The 15,890-nt window shown below is 36.8% G+C and overlaps 1 long non-coding RNA gene and 1 pseudogene across 1 annotated transcript; one reads left to right on the top strand and one right to left on the bottom strand.

The window, feature by feature from the left end:
• Nucleotides 1-537: 537 nt before the first annotated feature.
• On the bottom strand, nucleotides 538-14,383 carry LOC115663874 (disease resistance protein At4g27190-like; annotated as a pseudogene).
• LOC130137755 (uncharacterized) lies at nucleotides 4,393-5,840 on the top strand. The gene is made up of 2 exons (XR_008816151.1): nucleotides 4,393-4,532; nucleotides 4,867-5,840. It is a non-coding gene; the product is annotated as an uncharacterized LOC130137755 (long non-coding RNA).
• Nucleotides 14,384-15,890: the final 1,507 nt, after the last annotated feature.

Below are 15,890 nucleotides of genomic sequence, written 5' to 3'. Positions count from 1 at the left end.
AACCAAAAAAGCCATCCCATACTGTCCAAGCCAGTACTGTTGCTTTTTTTGGTCCTTTGTAGAACCTGTGTTGATTGATGTGCTTATTAAAGCACATCTGATGCACTAATCTTCTCTGGATGAGTCTATCAATCGTTCCCAAGTAAGTATTCACAAAAGTTTGATACTCTGGTGCCAGAAGAGAAGTGCTCATGTTTACTAGTCTTGTGGTTTTCTGTTTCTATAGACATCTTTTCTTCGAAATTAGATGCAAATGAACATGACTAGATTTTGTTCATATATTTTATGTCTGTAGCATTCGTGGCCTTCAAGCTACTTGCAGTCTAGTATGGCTTTATCATATCATAGTACATTTCCGAAGTCTATTGTTGCTTGTCCAAACAACTGAATGCAATTTTTTTTTGTCCTCCATGTGATTAGCTTTCTGAAGGAACTGAGCTATTATTAATCATTAATATATGTGCATACAATAAAGTACACATCCTCATGAGAATCAACTAATTCCTCGGTGTTTGGCTGTTCAGGTAAGGGTCTGTATGAGCGCAACTTGAAATTACTTGTTCCTTTCTTTGACCATCCATCGATAATATTACACAGTATACAAAAGGTAGTAACTCTTTGTAAGTTCAAATCTGGTTCAGTGATAGACATAACTAGATTATCTTCATCAACCCACCCACTTTCCGGTCGAACTTGGCATTTCTGTTACCATGAGTGCCGATGGTAGAATTGAGGGATGGCCGCCGGTAATTCTCCCATTAGGCTGAATGGATACCCAGTGCTAGGGCTTCCCTTCCGATCTGCGGGATCTTGCATATGCGCATGTGTGCCACTATAATTTTGCATGCAGGCACATACACACACAAGCTGTAGAAAATTTTACCCATCAATGACAAATTGACCATGAATTAAGGAAAAAAAGAGATTGCCGAGTTTCATTTAAGTACAATAGATATAGTTCTTTCATAATTCTTTCTCATTGAATTCTTAGGACATGTCATTGCTTGCTAGCATCTGTTTGGAACTTGCAAATGCTCAATGAGGTCAAGTCTGTCTTACGACACGTGTGAAACTAGTGAACTTGTTTCAATTACTGGCTCATATGCATAATGCTAAAATAATTAGTATTAGATTCTTCAGATTTGTTTCATCATTGTTCTGAACCCGGGTTTTTACTTCCTGCTGCTTTACCTATATCCACAGGGTGATGATGAGACTTACATTTTGGCTAGATGGAAGCTCAGGTACTTCAATTGATCACCGTTTACAGCCTTCACTATTTGCCGTTTCCTCTTGTGGATCTGACCTGGGGATAAATTAGGTGGAGCCAATCATGGAAATGGATGACTTGCTTGATCAATTGGCATGAATATCTACAATATATTTATTAGTATATCACTGTCTATCAATAGAGTGGCTCAAACAATTTCTCAACTTGCAGAACCTACTTAAAACTTCCCTGGAAACCTCAAATTTCGATTGATGGGAAGACTGTTTATGAACTTGACAACAACTTGCAGAACCTACTTAAAAATGTTAATTGGAGCTGATATTTGTACTTCAGTCACAGTATTAGTGAAATGTTACACTAGTCTAAAATTTGAAAATGAAAGAAAAATATATTAAACTTTTGAAACTTATGAAATTTTTTTATATACGTGTCAATATGTTTGTATTGAAGAAGTAGCTTTGAGATGTTTCTTATCAAATAAAAATCAAACATTTGTAATAGAAAATAATAAGTTAGCAGAAGTCACCCCACCGACCTTTGCACTGTCTAGGTCAAACCTTGAGGGACAAGAAACTAGATATGCCGTTAAAGAAGAATGAGTGCAAACCTTTTGACCAGCAAAATCGGTTGCTGAGTTGGAATGCTGCCATCGAGGTTTCTATAACTAGCATCTCTTGCAATCACCTCCCCAGCTTTACACAGTAACTCTTTCAAGGAGGGACAATCTGAAAAATGCTTCCCATGGCAGAAAATTCTGAATTTTAGCATGTTGTGAAGATACAGAGTAACTAGTCGAGGAATTTCAATTCCTCAGCTGCTTCTTCAGGTTTCTCCTGTTCTCTTGCAATAATGTACTCCATCTCTCCACAACCACCTCGACCCAGATATTTGAGTTGTCCCAGACTTTTTTCCATAGACATTGTACAAGGGTTTCTCAGACGCGGGCACTTTTCAACTCTAATAGAAGTAAGGTTATGAAAGCAAAGATTCAGCGAATCCTCATTGTTCCATATGTATGTCAAATTTGGGAGATCAAATAAAGATAGCTCTCTCAATTGACTGCTTCTTGCAGCTTCTTTCTCCATGACACCGGGGTCCTCAAGTGTACATATGCCTTCTATAGAATTGCATGACTCCACTGTCAAGGACTCCATACAGTGAAGCAGCCTCTTCCACGTGAATGAAGGAATAACATTCAATAGGTTGTGACACTCCTTCACCTCAAGGACCTTTAGGCGGCAAATGAACTCATCGGGCATCTCATTCTTCCAAAGTTCTCTCGATTGGATTCCTGTTAGACGTAACTCTTCTAATTTGGGAAATATGACCTGCAGAAGCATCACCTGACTAAAGTCACAATGAATGGCATAGAAGCAAAGTTGCTTATGAGTCCAGGGCATCAAAAAGAAGAAACCAATCACAAGCAGCGATACCGCTGAGATAAAGGAAAGAGGAAAACCTTCTCGTCAAATAAAGAATGTGGAGCTTCATCAAAACTGGCAGCTCCCTCATTCATCATCTGCACATTTGGCGCCGGCAGCCTCAACACGAATGCCTTGAGTTCAGTGCACTCCAGGATTGAGAGATTTCTTAGGGAGGGAAACTCATATGCACAACTTCCTGAGCTGAAAGTAATCAAGCTCTTAAGGGAGCAAAGCTTCAATATGCGTAAATGAGAGAACTTCACCACCTTCAACTTTTGTTCTTCACCTTCTTCTTCGGCAACTACTTCCTGAATGTTATCGCAACCAGAAACATCTATCATCTCAAGTTTATCAAGAGTCCTGGCTGTGCCATTTGTGAAGAGATATCTCAAACTGGGGCAACAGTGCAAGCTAACATTAGTCAGACTAGGAAGACCCAGCGTTACTTTAGCGCTGCTAGTCACAACCGCATTCAGCCTCGGCAGGTACCACAACTTCACTTCTTTTAAGTCTAAGAGGACCATACGTTGTTGCCTTTTCTTAGTATTGACAGCAACATATTCCATTAATGCTTCCAAAGAGGTACACCTGACCACCTCAATCATTTTCAGGCTCTGGAACCTGTCTATTAAATTTGAAGGAAAAATATGAGACAGATTTTCACAATCTCCGACAGTGATGGATGCTAGTCTACAGAATGATTGTTCAGGGAGTTCATTGTGCCATATCCTTCTCAACCCGCACAACGACAAGAGCGTCAACTCCTCCAACCTCGGAAAAAGAACCTGTATGAAAGGACCACATGTTAGCTTCTAGACCATGAACTCCTAAAAGTCCTTATATGGATGCTCCAATATGTTAATGTATTCTCAAGAATGAAGTTGATGACCCAAGATTACACCATTGTCATGTCATACAAGAACGACATATGCATGGAGTAGCAAGAGGCTTTACAGGACATGTTGACAGATAGAGTTTTCAACTGCTTCATCGGCAATAAGATTACAGTAACCGAGAATAATTTCTATAATAAGCATAATATGGAAAATTTCAAAGATATTACGTACTTTTTGATTGAAGAAGGCAGGCAAGGACAAGCCAGAGTTGACGGAACCAAATGCTTGTTGTAAGCCCATATCAGCTGTCATCGATTGTTGCTTTCCTTCGGATAAAGAGAATGCCATCATTTTAGGGCATCCAGATATTCTCAGTCTTGTTAAGGATGGACAGTGAATGTAGTACTTCCCATGAGAGAATGTCCTGAGATTTGGCAATTCTTCAAAAGACAAGGAGGTTAATAGAGGGAACTCTAAAGTGGCGGTGGTTGCATCTTCCTCTGATTCTTCTTCTTGCACATCCATAATTTCTTCCATCAGTCTACAAGTTGCTATTTCTATTTCTTTTATTTGCCCAAGTTCTTTAGCCACAGAAGAAGAAAAAAGAAACCTCAGATTCTCACAGTTTTGCACCTTTAGTGAACTTAGGTTTCGGAAACACATCGCTCTTCTTGGATTCTTGTTCCATATGCATCCCAAACTTGGCAAGTCACTTAAGGTTAATTTGGTCAATCGTGACAGGATCTCGACATCCCCACTAGCTGTCAGTCCTTCAAGGTCGAATACTTCTCGTATTAACTGACATCTTTCAACGGTTATGGCTTCCAAATTTTGTAGCTTCATTAGTATATTTGATGGGATGATGCTCAAGAGGAAAGTGCAATCCTCTACTTTCAGAAATTTGAGGTTGCTCACATCTGAGGGAAATTGAGAACTCCATATCTCTTTCAATTTGGGAAGTTCAGACAGTGTCAAGGACTCCAACCAGGGCAGTGAAACCTTACAAAGCCAGGAGCATAACGTTACGAAGGCATACGAGCGGTAAATAACCCCACATAATCTCATAACAGTGCTTGTAACTAGAAAATATGAACACCCATTGCATGTGAAACAGTAATAAAGGATATAATCTCATGTAATAGATTTAAAGCTAATAGAAGAAAAAGCAGAGTAGTGATTTTTTGATTTTACCATATTCTTGTTTAAAATTTATAATATTTGCACTTACTTATTGTTTACCTATTATTTATTTGGACTTTATATGTTGAGAATATCCATTATGATGTTTTGAAAATTACAAAACAATCAAAGGCTACTAATGTATATATTTGAGTATTTAGAATGAATAACTTTTATATACATAAACATTATGCAGTAGTGTTGACAACCGGACCTCTAAAGCATGAGAAGGCTTTGGCTCTGCAAGGAGAATAATCTGTTGGACAAAAAGTGTGTCTAAATCCGGACGGATCTTTGTAGAAGGAGAATAAGCTGGAAAACCAGGGTTCATTAAAGTCTGGATGGACCAAGAGAAGGTGAACAATCCGTAGAACATGAGGATATCAATTTGCTTGGAAGAACATGTTTGCAGAAGGTGAATAAACCCATATAAAATAATTCATGAAAAGTGTGGAAGCACCATTCTGGAGAAGCAGTACATGCTACAGACAAACTGGATGGTTTTATAGACGAGCCTCTACAATCATAGTGGAGAAGACCCAGCTCGTTATCAATTTGAATTGGACTCAAGTTGGTGTTTGAGAGTTATCTTCAAGTTTTGGAATCTGCCCAAAGCAGCCTGGAGTGAATCAAATCTATTTTGCCATTTTTGTGAAAGCAGAAAAGATGTCGAGCAGACTATAGAAGAAAGAGTGTTATACTTTTGGAAATGGTCTTCTATGCTTCGCAGAAAGAGCTCTGAAGGAAGTTCAAACCAATGACTATTTGATTGGATAAAATTTCTTGCGGATATTTTGAAGATTGAAAGTCTTTAAAACAGATCAAAGTGGTTGGTGGAAGTGGAAGAAGCTCACGAGCAACTTTCTCTGTAACATTAAATTCTTTTGCTTTCCTTTGTGTAAAATAGAGTGATTTCTATTGTAGATCTCTATAGAGGGAGTCAATATTTGTCATATGGAAGAGTGATATAGTGTTTGTGAAGGGTGCTCGAGTTTGAAGATGCAACTTTAGGAGCTTCAGGCAAAAGCAACACATTCTGTACAAGATGAACATCTCAAGAATTACACAGTGAATTCCAGCCTTGTTGAGACTGTTAGAGCTGATAGAATGCTGAACCGTTATAAATCTCATTTGTATTTCTTCTATCCTTTAAACTCTTTCAATTTCTATTTGATAGAAGACTGTTATTCTGCATGAGTGCTCATGTTTTTACAGTACCAGTGCACCATCTACATTTTGTCCATCACATTTTCACAAAAAAATATTCGAGTTTCCTGGAGCAACCAACTCATCCTCTTTTAGTTGTCGTGCCTAGTCCATTTCAAATTATATGTGTAATAGTAAGAGAGAATTCATAATCCCTGAATTATTGAGGTTATGGATTGACCCTCACATTTTGTGCTTTCTGCCTAAATTTTACGAATTCATGGCATAGACTCAATTAATTTTTTTAGTCAATGACAGCGGTCTTATATAATATCTCAAAAGACAGCGAAAAAATAGTCTCAATTATTTTCTACCCAATAGTCATGAACGAATGATTTTATGTGGAAAGTTTTAGTTATGATATAATTTATGTGGAAAGTTTTAGTTATGTAGCTAAGAAAAAGAGTTACTTAATTTAACAAATGATTTTAGTCGGGCATCACGCTTTTGTGGTTTGGGTCACTTGATAACATAATTTTGAAATATGATTTAAAACGGGTTTCCATTTTCTTATTTTATACTAACATAATAGTTACAGAAATTGTTAGATCCAAGCTATTGTGCTCAAATGAATGCTAGATGTGTTTCTGATTAATAATCTCAAGCAATATTTTATTACCAAAAAAAATTATAGCGAACATAAATTCTACTAGTAATATTAGAAAAGTGGTTAGAGTGAAGGTTTGTGGTAGATTTGATCACCATAAAAGATCCACAGTTACATGAACAAGAACAAAAAAAATTAATTATCCCACCCACATTTCATTAATGTACCAAAGGTAACAAACAAAAAATGGTCTATCAAATATTATATTTGATTTTTCATTTCGTAGTCACCTAATAGGTCCATAAATTAATGGGTAATTTGTATAAAAAATTTATATTATTGAACTTTTTGTAGAACCATATTTTCGCAATGGTCCATTCACCTACCACAACTTTTTACAATTATTGGAAAAAAGCAACTTAATTGTTTCAATTACTCGAAGATCGATGTACTTAAGACAAAAATTGAAAATTTAATTTATATAATAGAAAAGATCTTTTTTGTTGAATGTTGGGTACAACGATCTGGATGTTATCCCCATAGTCATTAAAGTTAAATTCACCTATTGAAAAAAAAATTATTTTTTTTCCTTTAATAAATATAATAGAATTCTACATATGTCAATTAGTTATTAAATGAAGGTCATACAAATTATGTAGGTCGTATTTACTTTCTTCAAATTTTGGATACATCCCAAAATGTATGTGTATACATATATAATTCTACCATTAAGCAATAATAAAAATTAGATTATTTAAAAAATCTATACTTCATGTGGCCCTTGTTTAACTATGTTGATAAGATAACACAAATAAAAGAGAGATGTAATTAACTAATAAATAAATGTTTTTATCCAGTCACAAATCACATATCAATTCCATTTTAAAAATCAAATTATTATTTGTCTTAATTATTCTGGAATATAAAACCTCAAGAATCCAATTTTTGTACATGCTATTATACTCCTACGTATAAAATCCATGCATAAAATTTCATTTACTTCAAAATGGAAAAAGTATCACATTATTACTCATCATTTAGTTGCACATGTCAAAAATAAATTGAGATAATTCTAAAGTCAGTACTTCAATGTGTTTATAAATAGAAAATTCATATAATCCTTTCAAATAAAATTAATTTTATTAAACGATCCAAATGTTACTAATTTTTTTTCGTTTGGTAGATAAATGCATATTACTTGGTAAAATTACATAAAACTTGTATACGTTATATCTCCAAATTATATATTTCAGCAAGTCAAATATTTTAAAGTCTGCACAATGTGTGACTTCAACTAAATACCTTTGAAGGTAAGGAGGAAAGTGAAAAGGGATATAAAAGTTGAAAACTTTATTTATGTTGTTTTGTCCGTCTTTCCTCATATTTCACTATCCACGTTATCACTAATTGAGTAATAAGCAAATCTATGCTTAAACCAAGTGTATTTCTATGACTAATATATTCAATTGAAGGCAATGTCCGTGTTTGTAACTTGTGGATCAAAAAATTAGTTGGAGAAAGGTTTCCTCCAACTAGGATGGTCCCAATGGAGGAAAACATAACCTTTTTAGAAATCATGAAATTTACCTGTTGTCCGCTGAAGAGTACGATCGAATGATCCACGGTTTTCCAAAAGCTCGTCATCTCTGGCAAGTCTCGCAAAGTCAGCCTATGCAAATTGCATGACTTCACTTTGGGATCATCTTCTATTTCATCTCTATCTTCATCTGCCTCGACATCTGCGACAATTTGTTGCATCAAGTGGCATTTGCTTATTTCAATCTCTTCGAGCTGCAATAATATTCTCTTCATGGATAAAGGAAATAAATATTTGATTTCACCACAGTTATCCACTTTCACAATCTTTAATTTGCTGAAGGATTCTGGGGCGAGACAGCCGCAACAAATCTTCTCCAAGTTGTTCAAATTCTTGAGAAACAATGATTCTAATCTAGAAAATGCAGTGCACGGGACATTCTCTCTGGAGTGAACAACGTACCGAAGTGAGGGGCTCTTTTGTACGTGAAGATGCTTCAATTCCTGAAAACCTTAAATGCACAAATCGTGAATGCTATCGTTGCCATCTTGTATTCCATCCAAGTGGAGATCTTGTGTTATTTGCAAACATCTCTGCATCCACACTTCAAGAAGAAGACTACCTGAATCCAGCTTGAGCTTTAAAGTTCTGGATTCTTTGTATTCACCCGACCAATCCCAAACGTCCCCAACTTGGATTTTATGCTTGTTCAATTTCATAAATGGCAAGTCTGTTAAGAGATTGGCAGAACGAGGAATGGCAATGTACAAGGTGCTCAACTTTTTCAAGTTCTTCAACTCAGCCAGGCTAGCATTGCTTCGTGGTGCTTCATCCTCAGCCTCCCACTGATCAAAACTATCTTCAATATACAATTCTTCTAAATTAACCAAGCTTCCAAGCACACCAGGTTCAATAACTTTGAGCTTGGTGCACCCTCTCAAGTCCAAAAATCTCAGTTCTTTTAGTCCACCTATTTCTTTTGGCAACCGAGTGATTGCAGATCTAAAGAAACTTAGAAATTGCAATCCTTTCAGCTTTCCAAGAATAGCCAGATCCTCCATACGGCAGTACTCAAGACATAGCGCTTTAAGGTTTTTAAGGAACTCAACCGATGAAGGTAGAGAGGTGAAAGAAAATCCAGAAAAGTCCAAAACTTGGAGATTCTCCATAGATTCAAAAAATGACTCAGGAATTTCGAGAGACTGGTTGCTTTCAAGTAACAAAAGAATCCTCAAGTTTGGGCAGTCCAATTCTTCAGGAAGATCATCAATGCCAGCATAAGGGAAGGATATTGCGGTGCATTTTTTGAGCTCATCCTTTGACCATTCTTTAAACCCATAATCCTTCCTCCCAACCAAGGCGTTCCATTCGGTGGAAACAATAGAGATGGCCACATCAACAAATATGTCATGCATTCTAAACCGTTTTGTGTTATCACTATCCGGTACCAAAGAAGAGTCTTGCAAGCTTTGTAGATCCAAAATGAACCTATCTCTAGCGTTTTCAATGGGCTGGCTGAATTTTTTCAATAAACCCAAACCCATGCAGTAGACAAAGGTGTACCTCGTGGAGATTCTCCCAGAGTATAGAGCACACAACAAGAGCAATGATTTGATCCTCTCATCTTTTAAGTCATTGTAATTTAGTTCCACCATGGATTTTACATCTAACCCTTCTATATTCGTCAAAGCATCCCTCCATGTAGCCAAATCTCCGTGCTTCAACCTTTTTGCCAATGTAATAATCAAAAGTGGCAAGCCTCCACAATTCTTGACCACTCCATCTACCAAGGGTTTAAAGTCAGGATGTTTAACTCTATCTCCCACTATCCTTTCAAAAAGTCTTTGTGCTTCTCCATGCTTTAACTTATCGAGTCGGAAGTCTCGGTCACAGCCCATGTCAGTGAGCAAAATATTTCGGTATCTAGATGTTAGCAATAGCTTGCAGCCTCTTACTTTATTATCATCTCCGCAAGGGATTCCAACTTCCTTCAAATCTAGCTTCTTCCACAAATTATCTAAAATTATGAGAATGTTTTTCTTAGGACCACTCTCTAATCTCCTACACAAAAGATCTGCTCTCCCACGAGCAGTTTCCTCATTCATTATTTTTAGACCTAGTGCATAAGCGATTTCTCCCTGGATTCTTTTGAGATCAAGATTGCGTGATATGTCTGCTTTGGCAACCACATCAAATAACTTCTCTTCCTTAACTCGCCTTTCGATATCCTCCAAAAGCTTGGACTTGCCAACTCCACCTGGTCCATGCACCCCAACCACACAGACCTTGTCATCTGCTATAGCCTTCATTAAATCCTCTATGATTGAAGCCCTTGACTCCAGGACATCTTCTTTGTTGTCAACAGATCTTGCAGCGGAAGTGATATCTGTAACAATTCCTATCGGAGTATTCTCATAGTAGACCTTCTGGAAGACACTATTTAGGCTTTTCTCATGGAGTCCCTGAATGACTCGAGTCATCTTTTTCACCTTTCTACCGATTGGATGGCGCACCACGGGGTTGGGAAGCCACCCGCAGAAGCAAGCAATTTTTGCACTTTCGCCATGTTTTAATAGGTTTTCTACTTCCTTAGCTATATTCTCCACACTCTCCAGCCAATTCTTAATATCAGTGTGTATAAGTTTTCCGTCATACATGGCTTCATCGACCAAGCGTTGCACCCTTTCCCTCACAATCTCCAGCTCCTTCACTCTATTTTTGAGATCTTGGAGGTAGCTCTTGTAGCACAGCACATACCCAAATTGACGTCCAATGGAAACAAACAGGTACTCACCGAGTTTCGACGCAAGATTCTTTGCAACGGAGGTGGCACATGCCTCAGCCATAATTTCTTCTTTAAATCCTAGAAATTCCTTTTTCCCACCTCTTTTGTTCCTCTTGTTGTTGTCTCCTCTAAGTATTTGCTTAAACCAATGGTTGCGAAAGAAGCTGGACGATAAACAAAGTTAATCACTCGATGTATGAAAAGAAAAGAAGAGTAAAGCGATAAAACTATGAGAATAGCGACCCAAAACCAAGCTTAAACCATAAGTCGGGCTCTCAGACGCTTAGTGGCAATGAGCGAGCGTGTGAAAGCGTGCGTGAAGTTAATTGTGTATTTTGTGGAAAAAGTTTTTATGCGGCCCATGACTTTGAAAAGGTAAAAGTTAATGTGAAAATCATGTTGGTGGGGTAAGCCGGCCAAGCACTTTAATATTTCAAGAGAATTATGCGATTCTTGTCCCATTTGAAAATCACGTGTACGAGTAATTTGGTCAAAACTTTTGCATGAGTGAAAATGATTTAATTATTAATTTGCTATACGGATCTTTTAAGTCAAAATGCTTTCATAAGCCAAAATGGAGGAAATAATGTCAATCGGTTATTTTAGACCAAAGAAGAAACAGATGATCATGATTAATATTTTTAAGTGAGTGAATCAACACGTTACTAGTGGTTCGGTCTGACACTTGGGGCCAAGTCTCGCTTGACACGCGGGTGTTTATTTCAAGGAAAAGTAAAAATCTAGAATTTTTTTCCAAAAAATGATCATTTATATCACCTAGAAAAATGAGTCAACAAAATTTTTTTCATTGTCAACGAAAATGTTGAGGCATAAATTATTATTGATAGTGAATTTTTTTTCGTTGATTGGTTTTTCAAAACGATATAACCAATCAATTTTTGGAAAATATTTTTCAAATCATTACTTTTCCTTGAAACAAACCAAGGTGGAGATTGTTTATTGCTTATGTAGAATTCAAGTCAAGGTAGAGATTTGTTGAGTATATCTTGAATTTTTTATGGGCCTGGGCCAACGTTAGGACTTAAGAGCAATATAAATATTATTTTGCTCAAGTGATTAGATTAAGAAGTTGAGACTAAAAAAGTCTTTAGTTTTTTAGCCACATTTTATAATTCTCGAATTTTAATAGTGGATTTTACTTCTCCTCTCCTCATGGTTTTTCCCGCAAGGGCTTTCCATGTAAATTCGCGTGTTCTTTATTCTTTTCAACTTTAATTTTGTTATAGTTTCTGCATCAGTCATAAATTTTTTTTTCTATCTCATGTTTTGAAAAAAATCTCTCTTTTACCCTTACTTGCTATAAAAACTAAAAATATAGAAAATGGAATAAAACTAAATTAACCAAAATACAAATAATAGATAATATTAATAATATTAAACAATAATTTTTTTTTAAAATTTGGTAAATATGGTCACTTTAATAGAACTAAAAAATATATTTTAGAAATGAATAAACACAAATTAAATAAGAAGGAAAAAGGCCTCAATAACAAAAAGGTCAACCAACAAATATTAGTGACTCTTTAAATTTATTCAAAGGGTTAGTTAATCTAAAAAATATTTAACAAAGATATTTAAGGATATTATTCAAGGAAATGATGTCCTCAACTCATAAAAGAAAATGATTAATCGAAATCTGAGGTGATCTTTTAAATATTTTTTATTCATAATTTTTTTTGCATTAATAAACCATTTAAAAATACAAAATGATTATCCCATTTTTTTTATTTGACCTTATGCAGGACTTGTTTTTTTTATACTTGATTGTGCTTCTTTTTCTTAAAGACCTTATTAATTCTATTACCATCTTATCGATTTTTCTCAATTTCTATTCTTTCAATAATATTACTGATATTTATTTTTTCTAATACCAATATTCTACGTAGCACTGATACGTCGAAAAGGCCGACGTGTCCGTGTCGAACACCGACACGCTTGTACACGCTTGGACATGCGGTCAACAGGTGTCGGATCCGACACGTGATCAACACGCTGGACACGCTGGCAACACGCGAGTCCCTTTCTGAGAGAGAGATGAGCGTGGCGATGAAGAAGAAGGTGCAGGGGAAGTTCAAGATGAGAGGCTACACACCGTCATCTCCTTTGCCTCCTGCTTCTCCGGTGCCGGTCATCTCCTTCGCGTCCCGCTTCTCCGACGCCGAGGACGTCGCCCTCGACGCCGTCATCACCTTTGCGTCCCGCTGGAGCGCATCTCCGGCTCCAAGGACAACACCCTCCACGCCATCATCTCCTTTGCATCCCGCTTCTCCGGCGTGAGGACGACGCCCTCTCGAATCCCCACTCTCTCGCTGCGCCGTTTTATGCTTTGGTTTTCTTTTGGTGTTAGAGAAATTAGGGTTAGATGAGCGGAGAATAGGGATGAGCTGAAGTGATGGTCATGGGGAAGACACGATATTAATGGTGATTTGATTTTCACCCTTTTTCTCCCTCTTTTCTCTTTTTCTAAGGTTGAAATAGGCTGCTCAACATCCAGAACAGCTACGTTAATGCTGCTCTATTTTTTCCCTCGGCGGACTACTTCCTCTCCACCTCCTCCGAGCTCGAATTCCCAGTCTTATTTATTTATGACAAGCTTCATAAATAAATTGGCTTTTTCTTATTATATATTGGATGTATTTAGGAAAGTTCCTAACGTCAAGTGGTTCGTTTGGTTAACATTAATGTTTTTAGTGTAAATTCATTCTATACTTTTTATTTATTTATTTATTTATAGACTTGAATCAGATTTAAAATGATAATTTATCGAGTATATACAAAAATATATATTTAATATAAAACGTGTCCCAACGTGTCGGAATTCTCTATTTTTTGAGAAATGACGTGTCGCGTGTTGGTGTCGGTACAACATAGCCAATATTTAAGTTAACTTATTCTACTTCATTTTTTTTTCATTTGCACATAAACCGAGGATAAAAGAAAGATTTCCATTAAAAACGACATGAAAATACACATTTACCACTTAAAATTCTTGTATTCCATATACTAACGGAAAATATAACGAATAGTTAATGGCTATAACAGAATCAAAGTTTAGGGAGGGTGATGTGTAATAATCGAACATTTAGGGGCAGACGTGTTCTATCCCAAAATTCGGGGGGTTTGTATTATCTAAAGATAATTCACATGCACAGGCTACGCTGATGTCAGCAAATGCACAAGCAAAAATTATGTAATACAGTCTAAGTGCATATTACATGGTTCAAGATCATCCAATACGAACCGAAGACAAGTCAACACAAACAGAAGTGGGCCCACAGAAAAACATTAGAACTCAATATCGACTTATATTATTTGTGATTGAGAAAGAGTTACCTTTGAGCATATCCAAGTTGTGTCCGAGTCCCGAAAGGCAGTGCAATTGGAGGATTACCTTCACTCTTCAACCTGGAGTTATCAAAAGCAAATTATCTCAGAAAAAGAACGAGCGCCTCTATGATTTCTCGTGAGTGGCGTGGTGTTCTTACCGAAGCACTTCTCCTCTTCAAGCACAAGCCCTTGCACTTAAACGAAGCTTTACTTTTTTTCTTGCCCTAAAGGATGAACTACATGTGCTTAATTTATAGGAAATCTTTCGAGGCAATTTACTTCTTTAACCCTCACCTCTTGTCCAGGACCACTAGAACAATCCTTTCCTCTTAGTTGGCAAGAATAATCCTCCTGTAGACTTTAACAATATTTTGTTAGTTCTCTTTGTAATTGGACCACGTGGCCACACAAATCAAAGTGAAGATAGGCGACCTACTGCATTCCATGCCCATTAAATGAAAGAATCGATACTTGCGTTAGTGTCACGGTGTCCGTTGTGAAAATTAACTTTTTCGGCTTATAGATCACTTTCTTAAAGGTGTTATTCACAAATCAAAGTGAAAATAAGTGACATGCTGCGTTCCATGCCCATTAAATGAAAGAATCGATACTTGCGTTAGTGTCACGGTATCCATTGTGGAAATTAACTTTTTCGGCTTATAGATCACTTTCTTAAAGGTGTTATTCTTAAAGGTGTTATTGCCCTCGTTATGGTGGGAGAATGCCCCAAGTATATAACAAACCCTCTAGAAAACTCTCCTAATAAAGCTTGCGCAAAAAATTTAGAGATAATGAAACCGCCAATGCCTCCACTTTTTTAATTTATTAAATATCGTCTGCGTACTTTTTTTTTTTTTGTCAGCTCAAATTAGTCCTTCCATTAACCACAACTCATTGAAGGTTGAAGCTTTATGAATTCCTTCGTTACACTGTTTCCTCTTTAGATAGATATATATGAGATATGATGCTAAGGATGATTTCATTACACTGTATCTACTCAAATGAGCCTATTGTTCAGCAACATTATTGAAGAAGATTGACGTGGAACATGGAAATGGAGAATGAAAAAGTGTTAGATGCTAGATGTGGCATCCTCTAGGACTATTGGTGCCATGACAGTATCTTGCTTTTCGCAAGTACCCTTTTTCTAGAACAGCTATGCAACTTGCACTAGCAGAAGATCTTCTAAAAATGCATCGCATCTTTCACCCTCGCTGAATCACTTCCTTCACTTTATTAATTATTAGGTTAATACAATAAAAAATCCCAAACTAATTTTTGTATTACAAAAACTTCCAAATTGATAAAGCGGTGCAATATTTATACTTAACTAGTACACCGTACTATATTACCCAGCATAAATTTCATGTCATAAAAAATTCCAAACTAGTATACTCGTCTCATATTTATCCCAAACTGATATGCGAGTGCTAAGTTCCAGTGTAGCAAGTTGAGACAACAAAATGATCGTGAGCTACTGGAGTATTGAGCCTTCAAAAGTCACCAAGGATAGGGGTCTTCAGGGCTGACCCACTCTCGCTCTATGGTGGCCAGATCTAGCGAGGGTAAGCAAGCCACACCAACTCGCAGAGAGGGTGACCTGGCAGAGCCATCCGCCTTCTCAGGGACATGGGCAACACTTGTCGGCCCATGCTTGTGAAGGGAGGCACTAGTGGCACCCCCTTCCTCCACTACAATCCCCTTTGACTTTTTATTTTATTTTATATTTGCTTCTATTTTCAATTTTTCTAGTTATTTTGTGTGATGTGGCGCCAAGAAACGACACATGTTGGAGAT

This window comes from Syzygium oleosum, unplaced genomic scaffold, assembly GCF_021117445.2.
Source record: "Syzygium oleosum isolate NSW1041296 unplaced genomic scaffold, Sole_v2.1 Sole_v2.03, whole genome shotgun sequence".
Classification (NCBI taxonomy): Eukaryota; Viridiplantae; Streptophyta; class Magnoliopsida; order Myrtales; family Myrtaceae; genus Syzygium; species Syzygium oleosum.
Note: the sequence above shows the minus strand (reverse complement) of the source record. Positions and strands in the feature narration are given on the sequence as shown.